The sequence below is a fragment of the Pyxicephalus adspersus genome, chromosome 11, assembly GCF_032062135.1.
Source record: "Pyxicephalus adspersus chromosome 11, UCB_Pads_2.0, whole genome shotgun sequence".
Taxonomy (NCBI): domain Eukaryota; kingdom Metazoa; phylum Chordata; class Amphibia; order Anura; family Pyxicephalidae; genus Pyxicephalus; species Pyxicephalus adspersus.
The window spans coordinates 22388190-22403747 of record NC_092868.1 but is presented as its reverse complement, the minus strand read 5'-3'; the positions used below and the strand labels follow the sequence as shown (position 1 = coordinate 22403747).

General features: G+C 42.5%; 1 protein-coding gene across 7 annotated transcripts in view; it reads right to left on the bottom strand.

The window, feature by feature from the left end:
• Window positions 1–6137, bottom strand: part of LOC140340634 (protein kinase C and casein kinase substrate in neurons protein 1-like) — a 285664-nt gene extending 279527 nt beyond the window's left edge. For 5 of the 7 annotated variants that reach the window (XM_072425940.1, XM_072425943.1, XM_072425941.1 and 2 more), the window contains exon 1: window positions 6048–6137. The gene's annotated coding sequence lies outside the window, so the exon portion shown is untranslated. The remainder of the gene's footprint in view (window positions 1–6047) is intronic. The other 2 variants (XM_072425946.1, XM_072425942.1) reach the window with 2 other exon arrangements.
• Window positions 6138–15558: the final 9421 nt, after the last annotated feature.

Sequence of the window (15558 nt, the reverse complement as noted above, 5' to 3'; positions counted from 1 at the left end):
TGTTGGTTTTTAATGCACATAAAATATTTTAGGACACTATTTGTTTCAGAATCTTTTTTTTCTTCATTTCCTTTCTCTAAAAAACTGGTGCGTCTTATGGTCCGAAAAATACGGTAAATCCATCAAGTTCAACCACTAGCGAAATAAACATATCCCAGATATAAACCATATAAGACATAGTTGGTCTAGAGGAGGGCAAAAAAAACCCTGGTACAATTTGCTTCAACGGGAAAAAATTCTTCCTGATTCTATGAGGCAATCGGATGTTCCCTGGATCAACAGTCACTGGTATTTTTACTTTAATGCCCTAATACCCAGTTATATCCTGTGCTTCTAGAAAAACATCCAATTTTTTCTTAAAGCAATCTAAAGTAGTTGCTGAAACTACTTCCTGAGGGTGTGCCGATTCCACATTTTTACAGACCTTACAGTGAAGAATCTCTTCCTTATTCGGAGCTTAAACTTCTTTTCCTCCAGACGCAAAGAGTGCCCTCTTGTTCTTTGTAATGATCTCAAAATAAATAATAGGGAAGAGAGTTTTCCATATGGACGGTTTATATATTTATACAGGGTGATCATATCCCCCCTTAAACGTCTCTTCTCAAAGGAGAATAGATACAGTTAAGCTAAGCTCTCCTCATAGCTGAGCTCCTCCATTCCTTTTATTAGTTTAGTTGCCCTTCTCTGCACTCTCTCCAATTCCACAATGTCCTTTTTATGAACTGGTGCCCAAAACTGGACTGCATATTCCAGAGGTGGTCTGACCAATGCTTTGTACAGGGGCAGGATTATGTCATCATCTCTGCAGTCTATTCCTCTTTTAATACAAGAAAGTACTTTACTAGCTTTAGATATTGCAGCTTGGCATTGCATGCTGTTAATAAGTCTATGATCTACCAGAACCCCTAGATCCTTTTCCATTTCTGACTCCCCCAAATGTATTCCCCCAAGACAGTATGAAGCATGCATGTTGTTAGCCCCCAAGTGCATACCTTACATTTATCTATATTAAATTTAATTTGCCACTTGGCTGCCCAACCAAACAGTACATCCAGGTCTGCTTGTAGATTATAGACATCCTGGATGGACCTAATTCCATTACATAGCTTGGTGCCATCTGCAAACACAGAAATGGTACTTTTAATCCTAAACTCTATATCATTTATAAAGATGTTAGGCAGTAAAGGTCCCAACACTGAACCCTGGGGTACACCACTAATAACAGACCATTCAGAGTATGAATCATTAATTACAACTCTCTGGATGCAGTCTTTATTTACAGATTGAATTTTCCAAACCTATTGACCCTAACTTGCATATTAACCGCCTGTGGGGTACAGTGTCAAATGCTTTAGCAAAGTCAAAGTACACTATATCAACTGCTACTCCACTGTCTACCTGTTTACTTACTTCCTCATAAAAAGAGAGTAAATTTGTACACAGAGCTAAAAAAAAGTGTTTAGTAAATCTGCCTACATGTTCAGATATGATATTTTTGCTATTGTTATATTTAAAAAAAATGTGGGGTTTGCCTTACTTTCCTTTGTAATCTGCAATTTTGATTGCAGTTTTACACATTTTATCTCCTTTTTACATCCTTTGTTATATTCTTTAAAGTTTTCAATCAATGAAGGTGATCCTTCATTTTTATATTTTTGAATGCCCTTTTCTTGTTCCTTATGGCTTTTTTAACATCAGCTGTGAGCCAGATAGGTTTGAATTTTAGCCTCTTAAACTTATTACCCATTGCAATATATTTTTCAGTCTGCTTTTGTAGAACAGACTTGAACCAATCCCATTTCTGTTCTGTGTTCTTTGAGGACAATATTGTCTCCCAGTCCAAGTCACAGAGAGCCGCCCTTAATGATGGAACATTTGCTCTCTTAAATTTAAATGTTTTTATTTTTCTTGCTTTTGCTTCCTGTTTACAGCTTACATTAAATTAAATCATATTATGGTCACTGCTACCCAGATTCTTTTTTGCTGCTCTTTCCAGCTGTCTAGTCTGTCTTTGTTTTCTCTTTACTATCCATCCAAACTGACTCTATTGTTTCTTCACATTCTGACATTTGGCCCTCTGCTCAATATGACTTTTATGCCGCCAATATCTTTCTGTCTGTCTCCTGCTGTTTAAATTACTTTGTTGACTCTCTTGAGAAGTAACTCTTTGGGGCCATCTCCTATTCAAGAGGCTTCACCTTTTGAATCTTTGTCAGACAATAAGAAAATGTCAGCATAATTCATTGATGGTTCCACCATAGTCAGCTCATCTGGGCGTCAGTGGACAGCTATATAATACAATCAAGGAACCTACAAAATTCTGCAGGATGCCAGAATCGGAGGATTTAGTCAGTATGCAAAGGTGAAAGCTGTAGTAATGATTCTACATTCCTCTTCCCACGTTGCTATTCACACTGACAGCTGGGTTGTTTTTAAGGGACCTACAACTTGGATCCCTACGTGGAAGTCCAATATTTGGATGATACATGGACAGATGGTGTGGGGAGGAAAGGAAGTCTGGGACTACATTTAGAAAGAGGCCAACTCCCGCACTATAAAATGGAGCATATTGACACACATTTGCCCCTAGTCCTTGATTTTGAGAACTACAAGAAAGTGGCAGATGAGATTGCAAGGGTATCTGCAACTGTGCTAGTTGACACTGTTTTGATAAACTTGACCAGCTGGGCACACAAGCAATAGGGACATTTGGGGCAGAAAGCGACATATGAATGGGCCCAGCAGAGAAGTTTGCCCATAACAATGGACATGATAAACACTGTAATAGGAAACAGCACAGTGTGTGGAGAAGTGCGAAATGGGAGAAAGGGAGAAAGGGCCTCTGCAGGAGTATTCCACTGGGACAATCAAGAGGGGTGAGAGGCCCCAGGGAAACAATGAGCTGAGGTATTGTAGCACTGCAGTGGACACCTATTTAGGACTTTTGCTTGTCTTTCTATGCAAACGTGCAGATCAACCTGCAACATTTCAATTGCTCCAGAAACTAATTGTTGCTTATGGATGTCCCAGAATACTCCAAAGCATTTATGGATCACACTTTACTTACAATAGTACAACAATGGGCCAAAGACTCATATACTGGCTGGGCCTCATCCTATACCATCCTCAGACAGCTGGCTTGATTTAAAGATGCACCAGGCTGTGTAAATAACCAGATATACTCAAGATAAGCTTTAAACCTCATGTAAAAGCTTGTATAGTAGAAATACAGGTAGAAACACAGGTAAAAGCAGTAGGAGCATTTATATGAGTTTTAAAAAACAGTCCATGTAGACCCAGCCTTAATCTATGTAAAGGTTTGATCTTTGTTTGCATAGTCGGGGTGTAAAGTACCATGAAAAGTTCTTCTGAAAGAGCAGAAAATATGAAACACGTCAAGAAAAGATGGGTGTTTTGATGATTGTATGACATCACAATGCACTGAGGTCAAAGTGATATTGTTTTTAATTTTTTTCTAATAAATTATATTTTTATGGATGTTTAATGTTTTGAATAAAGGTATCTGCAAAGTCCCAAAAACATTCTATCTATTCTATAGAAAACAAATAATTATACAATTATTAGGGGGATGTGGTACCTGTGACTATAACTCCACCTCAAACAAATAGTACAATTTAAGGTCTAGGTGTCTGCCAGCCAGCAGAATAGGTCTTGACAATAGTACTGTAAACTGTATATTATCCCTCCTAGCATCAGAGTTTTCTTGTCTCCTAAAGAACTCAGTGAATGGTTTTACCAGTGTGAGTGTATTTATTGATTGGAATCAGAATAAATATTTGGTAAACCTAAAAGAGTCACCCAGTCTGTTAGCAAATATCAGCAGTGGGACACTCAATCTGTTTAGAGACCTCGGTGACAGGGAATCTAGCCAGTCAACAAACATTGTAGAGGGGTATCTAATATGTGGAATATGATTGGTATCTTCGTGATGTTGGATTCTAGCAGTGAGCCTTTCAGGGGACGCTTGTCTCTATTAACATGGCTAATATTTTTTTAAAATCTAAGGACTTTACAGGGTACAACAAACTGTAAAAAGTAAAGATCCAACACGTGCTTTATGGAACTGAACTTCAACAGAGCTTAACAAATAATTTTTCAGCTATTTGCTCCCCACAAGTTAACAGTCAGTTAGGGAACCCAAAGAATCATACAGCACATCCTGGGCACTTTTTTATGGCCCTGTAGTCCAAAAGTAGTCTGTACATATTAGATTGTGAGCCCCTTTAAGGGACAGCTAATGGCATGACTACGAACTTTGTAAAACGCTGCATAATATGTCAGCCCTATATAAATACTGGATAATAATAATGATAATCAATGTGCAATAAGCAAGTGTCTCTCAGCATTCAGGCAAGTTTAAATAACCCAAACATGAGGCTGGCTACTGGGAGATGAATTAGTTCCATCTTACTTTATGTTCCTTGCCTGTAAGCTGTTCCTTTTAATAGAATAAAACAATGCCAAACCAATGTTCATGTGTTACAGTCTAAGTATAGTATAGCATGCTCCATTCATATGAAATCTCAAAACATATGTTTATAGAGGGAGGAGGAATGCGCCACAGTCACGGAAAATGTGAAAAAAAACCACTTTAAATAAAAAACCTTGCTATACTGCTTCCTTATATTTTACTGTGTTGTTATATATGTCCCTTAGTATATTTTTAACTAACAAATACCTTAGTGGGTGTTTGGACACATCCTCCAATAGGAACTCTTTTTCGCTTTGTAAAAACAAACATGCCTTTTATTCAGAATCATAGCTGGGCCTACTCTAGTATTGGTTTTTTAGTATCATTGTTTCACCTGTTTAAATTCAAAGGGCTATATTTATAAAACAGGAAACTGACATTCCCTCAAACATTCTCCAGTGGGAATCTTCCAGATTCATATGTTTCAATGGCAGGATATGTTTAAGCAAATATAAGGATGCCAATTTTTTAAATAGAGCCCAAAATGTACCTACTGGTAAGTAAAAGCTCAGCTCACAAATAGGAAGCTTTGGGGTAAGAATATTTTGGAAGGATCAAAAGATTAAAAAAAGACAAGGAAGAAAAAAAGAAAACACTGATATAATTAATAGCTGCGCCAGTACAGTATAATATATGATTGTCAGTTGAGTAAGCAGTCTGTACATAAGCCTAATATATATATTTTTAATCACTGCATTTTAAAGGACACAGGACTTGAAATGTGCATATGCTGGAGGGAGAGATGCATAATTCCCAAAGTTTATTTTGCTATATGAACAACATAAACTTTAAAACGTATAAACTGAATGTGATAGACCTTCCCCCTCAGCTGTGCCTGGTTTCTGTGCCCATATGCATGACCTTTTAAAAGTATTTGATAGTTAAACCCGTCTTGAAACCATGCTGCACTTCAGCAAACTATTTTGCACCAATCACACTGACAGAAAGTCTATAGCAACAACATTTACATGGTTTGAATGCATGCCACAATTACTTAATAAGTGAGTAACCAAACATTTCTGGCAGTTATTGAACACGTTATTTGCACACTTATTGCAATACAAACGGATTATGGAAAACAACTGTCAAATTGCCTGCATTCTTGCAAATAAAGGATAAGTACCACTAGTTATAGTACCATATATAATAAAATTTCTCAGGAAATGTGTGATGTGGAAAATATATACACATTTTTAATAAAGTCCTAATAAATATGGAAAAGGAAAACTTTACCAACATAAAACAACCAAAATAATTCATAACTGTTTTAAAGTCAAGTGAGATAATTGTTTTCTAAAGAGAGCACCAAAATTATTTTTTTAGTGACCTAATATTATCTAAAATTCAGACTGTGTTATAAAAGCCAGGAGGAGTTCCGTGTTCTAAAAGTCAAAATTGGATACTATCTAAGTCTGGAACACTAGGGTCAGCTATTGCTTTTACGTTTATTCCAGATGTGACTATTTACAGTGCAGAATCACATCAACGTGTTCACAATATATGTATAGATTATATACAGTAAAAAGTCAGAGAAAAATGAGGAAAGAAAACTTACTCAAAGCAGAGGCTGTCCGCAGTGCTTCTCCCTGATTTAGCCTTGCAGATGATGACTCCGATTACTGTGCCAGCTAGCTGAGGCTAGAGATGGCCAAGAGAGGAGGAGGCTTGGTTGGGAGGAGGTGTAACTTTAGAAAGTGTCACATGGGGAAAATAGTTTTAGAAGAGACTGTTGATTGAAATGGTGATGTATGCTAGGCCTGAAAGGGAATACACTCTTGATTTTTCATGCAGACTTCCATGTACCTGAGATATTTTTCAGGCAAAAAGTATAAAGGTGCATTCTGTTATATTAATGAATAATGCTTTCAAGTTAATTTAGTTTATGTTTAAAGCTATATATACATGCACGCCTTTAAAATTACTTTGGTGTACCAAGTCCTTAAAGTCTAACTCCAGGCTGTGTTTAACCCCCCTAGCTGTAATCCTGAGTATGACTCAGGGTGGATTTTACTTGCAAAAAGCAGTAATCACAAGTCACACTCGGGGTCGCTTAAAACTTAAAAAAAAAACACTTACCGTGCTCCGTCGGCATCCCCCGGCATCCTGCTGGTCCTGGGGACACGTCCTCCTCCTCCAATCTTTAGTCAGCAAATGCAGAGACGATCTCTAATTAATTTGTAATTTAAATCATTTTGTATTGGATTCAATACAAAATAGCTGTATTGAGTCCCATAAAAAGAAATCTTCATATATAATATATAATATATGCCACGGTACAGGTATATTACGTTTCGCTATTTTTTTTGTACCAATTTTTGTGTTTTTTTATTTAAAGTTTATTAATAAATGTATTACAATTTTTAAATATTGGACATATTTTGGTGAGTTATGCCTAAGAATTAAACCCTACAATGTAAAATAAATTTCCATGCAAAAAGAAAATGTAACCCTTTTTGCATGGAAATACGGACAGAATTAGAACGCTAGGGAGGCTAAAAAAAAAAATGTATGCTCCCACCCCACAGCAGATTTATAAATGTAAAACTTGATTCTTTAGGGGATGAATTTAAAGAATTACTTCTGTAATCCTAATTAAAACCTATGTGGCTCACAGCTAAAAAAAGCCATAAAGAAAAGAGCATTCCAAATAGGGCATAAATAAACAAAAGGGCAATCTAAAAATATAAAAATGAAGTATCACCTTCATCGTTTGAAAACTATAAAGAATATAACAAAATATGGGATGGGTGGATGGGTCCTAAAAATAAGAGGACCCAGAAGGGGCGTGCCACCAGCAGTGGAATCGCAGCAAGCTGGTTAGCCGGCTTCTTTTCCTTCTGCACCACGAAGGATCAGGCTGCAAAGCCGCAGTCTTCAGTAATCCTGGTAGCAACGATTATGGAAGTGGGAGCGCGGTCCACCCAAAAACTTCAAACTGGAGCCAATATGAATACTGCAGCCTCTGCCATCATGGAAGAAGCGCACATGCCCAGCACCCCAAGCTCTCGGATCAGGAGCCTGCACATCCCTGATACCATGGAGGAATCTTCCTCTCCTACTACTTCTCCAGCTAAAGGTAAGGCCAATTGGGACTGGATGGCACATCTTAGGGCTTTGCCCACCAGACAAGATCCTGAGCAAAGTATTGGCAGGTTAAAAACAAGCTGCAAGGCTGAATTCCAGGCTATGGAGCGTTCCTTACAGCAAGTGTCAGAGGGTAGAAGATCTGAGAGACTGGCTGCACGTGAGGTTATCTGACAGTCTCTTTGCTTTCACTTGTTTCAGTGTTGTTGTTGGTAATGACCACACCTCTAGTCTCAGCTGCAGCTTTTTATCATTACTATTCCTGTATTTAGCCTGGCCTTACACTTCAGGTCATGCAGTTCATATTCTCTGCTTGAAGGTGGAAGAGCTGGTGTGTGGTCCTCTCCTGAGTTCCTGCTCATCCATTTTCTATTGAAGATAACTTTACTTCTCTTTATATTTTGTTGTTACCCTTTACTCGTTTGGTACTAGGCCTCACGGAGACGCTGGTTCGTTCATCTGGGAAGGAACCAGAAGTCTCATACTCTGTCACTACTCCTAGGGCATTTCAGGGCTCCTAGGGTTTAGGTTCTGGTGTATGAATCCCCCCACCTTCAGGGTCTATTCATACTGACAGGAGTCAGGGCTAGATTTAGGGTTTCTGTAGGTGGTGACCATTTCCCTCTCCCTAGTTTGGAGGTCTAGTCCCTTGTCATTATCTTTCTGTTTACATTCTGGTGTTCCTTTCCTCCCCCCTTACCTTGTGACAGCAAGTCTCTGCTACTACGCTCACCATGCAAAACACATGTGCTGATCCCTCCACCCAAGTGACAGCCCACAGTACGATTCTAGAAAGGCATGAAGCTCAACCTAACACTTTATTTTTGATTCACGATGATGCAGAGAATCATAACCTACACAATAATATACGCATAAGAGGGCTGCCAGAATCCATTCCAAATTCAGAACTCCACACCGCAGTATGCTCTTTATTTGCATGACTTTTAGGCGTGCCCCCTAATGTGGATCTAGAACTAGATCAAGTACATAGGGTCCACTTTTACAGGACTAGAGAAGATATTATGAGGAAGGCCAGAGAAGCTGGGTCCATTAGGTATGTGGGCACACTATCCAAGTATACGCTAGATCCTAAACCATTACTCAACATCTTGAGAGAAAGAAACATCCCCTATAGGTGGGAGTATCCCTTTCACCTGATTGTACACAAGGGCAGTAGAAACCACATCCTTTGCTCCCCGGCTGACCTTCCTCAACTGCTTGTGGATTTGCAGCTTCCTTCTATAGCCTTGCAAGAATGGCAGTCAGCGATGCCTATATCTCACCGGAGCCCTCCTGCTGCATTTTCCACCCACCAGCAACATCCCTCATCTCTAGCACTACCTACACCCACCAAAGCTACCACGGAGCACGCCGCAGGTTCCAGTTCACAGCAAGTGTTTTCTCCCCCGCAACGATTTATGTTTGCCGAAAATGTTTTTGGTCTTCCTGAGCCACTAATAAAATAGATCAGCATCAGCACATGAATACCTGATCTCTCGCTATACCCACCTGGCCCCCCAACTATGTTAATAGCCATCCACACCGGATCATTTTCCTTATATTCAACTACTACAACATTGCTTTTTCTACTAAAACTGTCAGCCCCGGGGGGGTCTCTCCCCAGGCTCACATTTGCCCCCAATGCTCCCAACCTGAAAAAATCGCTACCTACATGGTTTATAATTTACCAGTGCTGTTTCCTCACAACAGTTACACAAAGTCGCAATAATTTCAACCCGCCAAGCGCAGGTGGAACACCACTGTCTTTGCTGCACTGAAGACAGGAGCTTCAGCACTGGAGTTAACAGTATGGAAGTTGTTAGTTCCCCCTATCTCCTTGGACTCCACATCCACCGGTAGCTATGCTTTATTTTTGGTATTTCTATCTGTATCTCTCACTGTTCCTACAAAAACTTGAATCTGGTTATTTGAAGTTGTCCTCCACTGGCTACCTCGTCTACCAGACGAGCAGTTTGCTAATTATTTATAACATAAGATGGCTTTTATCGAGGTCACCAGTAGATAGATATACTTTAATGCAGTTCCCCCTTTATTTTATTGGGTCTTTCGGGCCCTTCTGACACATTTATGCTACAATGTTAAGGCTGACCGCTACCTACATATCCCCCTGTTTAATAGCGTGGTACCACTTTATAGATGCCTCCTCCTGAAGATAATAGTACACTTTGGGAATATTTAATATGTGGCTTTCCTTTTTTTTTTTTACCTTGTTTGTTTTGACTTATGCTTTAATACTTGTACTATGTTATTGTCTTGTATATTTTGCTTCAAATAATGTTTTCTGGATTTACCTTACAATCTCAGGTATACGGGTTCCCCTGGGCAGGATTAGTTTTGTTTACCCCCACCGTAGACCGCCCACTTCCCCACATAGACCTACCGTCCTTACTGGAGGGAAGTTTGGGACTTTTTTGATCCCATCTTAGTTTTTCACCCCACATACGAGAACTTAGCTTGTCTCGCCCGCCTAGTGACCCTTTCCTCTGTCCCTTTGTCACCATCCAATATTCAACCACTAATTTTGAAAATTCGTACCCTCAACACTGAAGGCCTTAATAGCCCTAACAAGCGCTCACAATTACTATATGTCCAACATAAAGCGAGAGTGCAAATATTGCTCCTTCAAGAGCCCCACTAATCAGATTCCATCTCTCGATATTACTCCACATGGTCCCACAGCGTGGTCTCTCAATAGCGTCCCATAAAACATTACCAGTGCAAATCATAGAATCCTGTTCAGACCCTCAGGGCAGATATTTAATTCCTAAGGTTTCCATATAGAATAGGAAATTCACCATTGCCTCCTTCTATGCACCCAACCAAGAACCCACAACGGCCATCTCTCAGTACTTGAAAATCCTAAAAGGGGTTACAGAAGGTATTACTATTATAGTGGGAGGTGACCTGAAATTTGCACTGGATCCCTGCATCAATACATCCTCTGGGAAAACCCTCATTTTCTATTCCAAGCTAAACTCCTTCTGTTCCAAGCTACACAACCTTAGGCTGTTAGATATCTTTCACACACTTCACCAAAGATCATAGATTTTACTCCAATGTGCATTGTATGTACTCCCGCATAGATTATCTGCTAGTGAGTCACTCCGCACTTCACTGGCACCCAACTACATTCATGGACCCATGCCCTTGGTCCATTCACTCTTCAGTAACTCTTTCTCTTCAAATTCCACAAGCAGGCCCCAGAGAATGGACATGGAAGTGTAACGACTCCCTGTTCAAAGACTCGATATGTGCTAAGGCAGTCCTAGACACAATGAGTCTGATTTATCAAGCAAGCTCGTGTAAGCTTTGATGCACGTAAAATATGTCATCACACAATAGTATGACTGTAAAAAAAAATGACAATTTTGGATCTGATTTAAATTTCATTCTAGTTTGGCTTTAGAGAAATTAAATATTTGCAAAAAGGATTGTTGCCAAAGATGTTATAATACATGTATCAAGGAACATTTAGTGATTTCACTTGTGTGTGTATGTCAAAATACATTTAAATGTACAGAAAAACATATGCATTTTCAAAAATACTATTAGAGATGAGCGAATCGAAGCTGACGAAGTGGAATTCGATCCGAATTTCAGAAAAAATTTGATTTGCAACGAATCCGAATTTCCTCGCAATTCTTTGAAACGAATCGCAATTTTTTCTAAAATGGCAGCTACACGTGTGAGGACATGGGCCAAGGAACTCTGGGAAGGCAGGATGACCCATAAAGCCATGCATGCAGCCAATCAGCAGCCAGCCAGCCCTGTGATGTCACACCCCTTTAAATAGCCTCAGCCATCTTGGATTAAGACATTTTACAGCGTTCTGAGTGCAGGGAGAGACGTGTGCAGGCACTAGGAGAAACCTCATTGGATAAAAAATTTTAAAGAAGTGCGGTGAAAGGATAGGGAGGAATCATTTCACAGCATCTTAGTGCAGGGAGAGACGTCAAAAGGCACTAGGGACAGTGCTAGAAAAGCAAATTACAAGTGCAGGGAAAGGACAGGGAGGAATCATTTCAAAGCATCCTAGTGCAGGGAGAGATGTCAGAAGGCGCTCGGGACAGTGCTAGAAAAGTGAATTATAAGTGCAGGGAAAGGATAGGGAGGAATCATTTCACAGCATCTTAGTGCAGGGAGAGACGTCAGAAAGTGCTTGGGACAGTGCTAGAAAAGCGATTTACAAGTGCAGGGAAAGATTTTTTTGGGATCCAAATAGTAATTATACAGCTCTGTCATTCCATCAATTTATATATCCAGAAAAATATACACGTATATTTGACTTGATATATATATATATATATATATATATATATATATATATATATATATATATCAGTTCCCTGTTGCAGTTATTGGTGCTAAAAGCGTTTAGTGGCCTATTTCTGTACAAAAAAAATATATATTTATCGCATTTAGGTGTGTTTTAATTTGCTTTAAATTTATTTAGTTCACGTAAAAGTATGTCAGACAGAGAAGTGGCAGGCCATGCACAGAAGAGTGGAAGAGGCCTAAATGTTTCTGGCACAGGCAGAGGTCGCAGCAGAGTAAGGGGGCGTGTCAGCAGGAGTCGAAGCGAGAGGCCTGAGCTCCCAGTGTCATCTAGCGGTCGGGTCTTGACCAGCAACCCAGCTATTCTTGATTGGTTAACTCGGTCATCCACATCCCAAGTGACATCAGACACCCCCAGCCAACAGTCGTTGGGTTCGTCAGACACAACCCTTAGTTGGCAAGGCCTGGGAGCAGACCCTGTGCCCTCACCTGTCCTCAACTTGCCTCTGTCCTTTGCTGTTCCCTCAGCCACAGAAGTATTGTATGGGCTCAGCTCCACTATACAGCGAGGATGAGCTAGTAGAGGACAATCAGAAGCTACTGCCCAGCCAAGATCTGGAGGAGACATTCACCGCTTTCTCCACTAGGCGGGCAAGTAGTGATGAGGAGAGTGGCGTGGGAGGTGGTGTTGCAAGCGGTCAGGCTCCTGACCCAGAGACCATAAAGGAGGACATCAGTGACGTGCATACACTACTCGATGATGATGAAGCTGATCGCACTTGGGAGCCGGGTGAGGAAGGGGCTTCATCATCATCAGGAGAAGAGGGTGGCAGCTTGCCCATGAGGCAGCGGCTGAGCCAGCAAGGTGGTAGCATGACTGGTAGTCAGCAGGGTGACAGCAGTGGGAGGTCGGAAGCCAAACGTGCCCGGGGTAGACCACCTGCTTCGCAGCAGCCTACCTGCTCGGGAAGTAGTGGTGCAGGGGTTCATGAAGGCAGCTGCGGTAGCAGTCACTCAGAGTGTTGGGGGGAAAATCACCTACTCGGCGTTGCGGCAGTTTTTTGTTAAGCTGCCAGAGGAGGTTAATATAGCCATATGTAAAATTTGTGGGCAGAAGGTGAAGCGTGGCCATTGTGTCAATGTTGGCACCACAGCCCTGCGTCAACATATGCAGCATCACCATAAAGTGGCCTGGGAGAACCATGGCTCTGATGTGGTGGTCCATGCTGCTGCAGCAACCTCTACATCACCCAGTGGCACGCACCGGCTTTCAGGCAGTCAAGGCTCCACCACCTCAGCTGAAAGGAGCTGTATGTCATTTCCATCTTCTGCTGGTCCAGATGCTCCTGCTCCTCCTACTCCTCGTCAGTCATTCCATCAGCAATTGATCACCGAAGCGATTGCCAAGAGACAACAGCATGCGTGCACTCATCCAACTGCGCAGAAGCTGAATGTTCTCCTGTCCAAGTTGCTGGTGCTGCAGTCCCTCCCTTTCCAAGTGGTGGACTCTGCACCTTTCGGAGAATTGATGGTTTGTGCTGAGCCGAGGTGGGGAGTCCCAAGCCGTCATTTCTTTGCAAAAAAGGCAGTACCAGCCCTGCACAAATAGGTAGAACAGAAGGTGGGCCAGTCCTTGAGCCTGTCGGTGTCTGCCAAAGTGCACGGCAGCGCCGACGTGTGGAGCTGTAACTACGGTCAGGGACAAGTCCTTTACGGCCCACTGGGTGAATTTGATTTCTGCACAGCCACACCAGCAATTTGGCCAGGTGACACAGCTTCCGCCTCCACATTCTCACGCCGCTGGTCCTGCGACAACATCCGCCTCTGCCTCCTCATCCTCCACCATGTCCTCAGCCTCCACTGCAGGGACAATTCACAGTGCCCCTCCAGCATACCACATGTGCAGGGCACGGCGGTGTCACGCTGTTCTGCACCTGGTTTGCCTGGGGGAATGGAGTCACACAGGGGAGGAACTGCTCCGTGTGATTCATCAAGAGATCGAATCATGGCTTTCTCCGTGACAACTCAAAATCGGAACCATGGTGACCGACAACGGGAAGAACATTGTGTCTGCGCTGTGTCAAGGAAGTCTGAGCCATGCACCCTGCATGGCACACGTGTTGAATCTGATTGTCAAGCGGTTCCTGAAACCTTCCACCCATCTGCAAGACATCATAAAAATGGCCAGGAAACTTTGCATGCACTTCAGCCACTCGTACACCACAAAGCACACCCTCCTTGAGTTGCAGCAGCAGAATGGCATCCCCCAACATAGGCCGATATGTGATGTTTCTACCTGTTGGAATTCCTCCATATGTTGGACCGACTATACGAACAGAGAAAGGCCATCAATGAATTCTTGATGATCCAAGCGGACAGGAGTACTCCCATGTGTAACTTTGATGTCAGCCAGTGGCAGCTCATGCATGACACCTGCCATTTGCTCGGGCCCTTTGAGGAGGCCACGGTATTTGTCAGTCGCCAGGACTACGGGATGAACAACGTCATTCCACTACTTCATGTCCTGGAACAGATGCTGGTAAATCTGGCTGGTCAGGGGACTGGAGAAGTGGCGCCTAGATCTCACGGCCACATGAGCCCTGTGGGGGCTGAACTGGAGGAGGAGGAGGACATTGGATCAAAGGCAATGTATAGCGAAATGGGTGGTTTTTCTACTTAGGTGACAGGAGAGGAGGAGCAAGAGAGAGATGAGGAGGACAAGGCAGAGGACCCAGACACACCATGGCAGTATGCAGTGGAGATGGAAGCAGGGAGTCCCTCCAAGTTGCTTGCAGAAATGTCCTGCTGCATGCTCACTTTCTTGCGCAGTGACAGCTGAATTGTCACTATTCGGCAGAGGGATGGCTTCTGGCTTTCTACCTTGTTGGACCTTCGCTACCGGTCCAAATTGGGGGCCTTTTTTACACCCGCTGAGAGGGAGGACAAACTGAACTACTACAAAGACATCCTATGTAATCAGTTGTCTGCTGCCTATCTGCACCATCGTCCATCCTCTCCCGCTGATGTCGCTGATGTGCAGCTTTCTACACCCGCATAGTGAAAAAAATACTAACCAGCAGCTAGACATAGAGCAGAACCTCAACCAGCAGGTGGTGGCATACTTGGAGTGCACCCTGCCAACCATCATTGAAGATCCGCTGGACTACTGGGCAGCCAAACTGGATTTGTGGCTGGAACTGGCTGAGTTTGCCCTGGAAAAGCTGTCCTGTCCGGCCAGTGTGGCATCAGAGCAGGTGTTTAGTGCGGCGGGGGCCATAGTTACCCCAAGAAGAACTCGCCTGTCCACCCAAAATGTGGAGAGACAGACCTTTGTCAAGATGAATCAGGCGTGGATCAGCCAGGATTTCCACCCACCAATTCATGATGCATCTGATTGGATGATCCATGCCGCCTGACCCAAACCTTGACAAAAGAGACCGGTTTCTTCTGGCTACCTGCCTCAGCTACAACTCTGATGCTGCCACCCGCCTGATGACACACATCAGATGCCAAGTGCTCCTTCTCTCACACACCTTCGTCAGCGGGTACTGGTATTGCCACTCACTGCCCCAGTCTATCTTCGGGTCATTTTGTGGTCTCCTGATGCTGCTGCTGCCATCTCCACACTATGTCACCTTGCCGCTCTGTGGTCTCCTGATGCTGCTGCTGCCATCTCCACACTATGT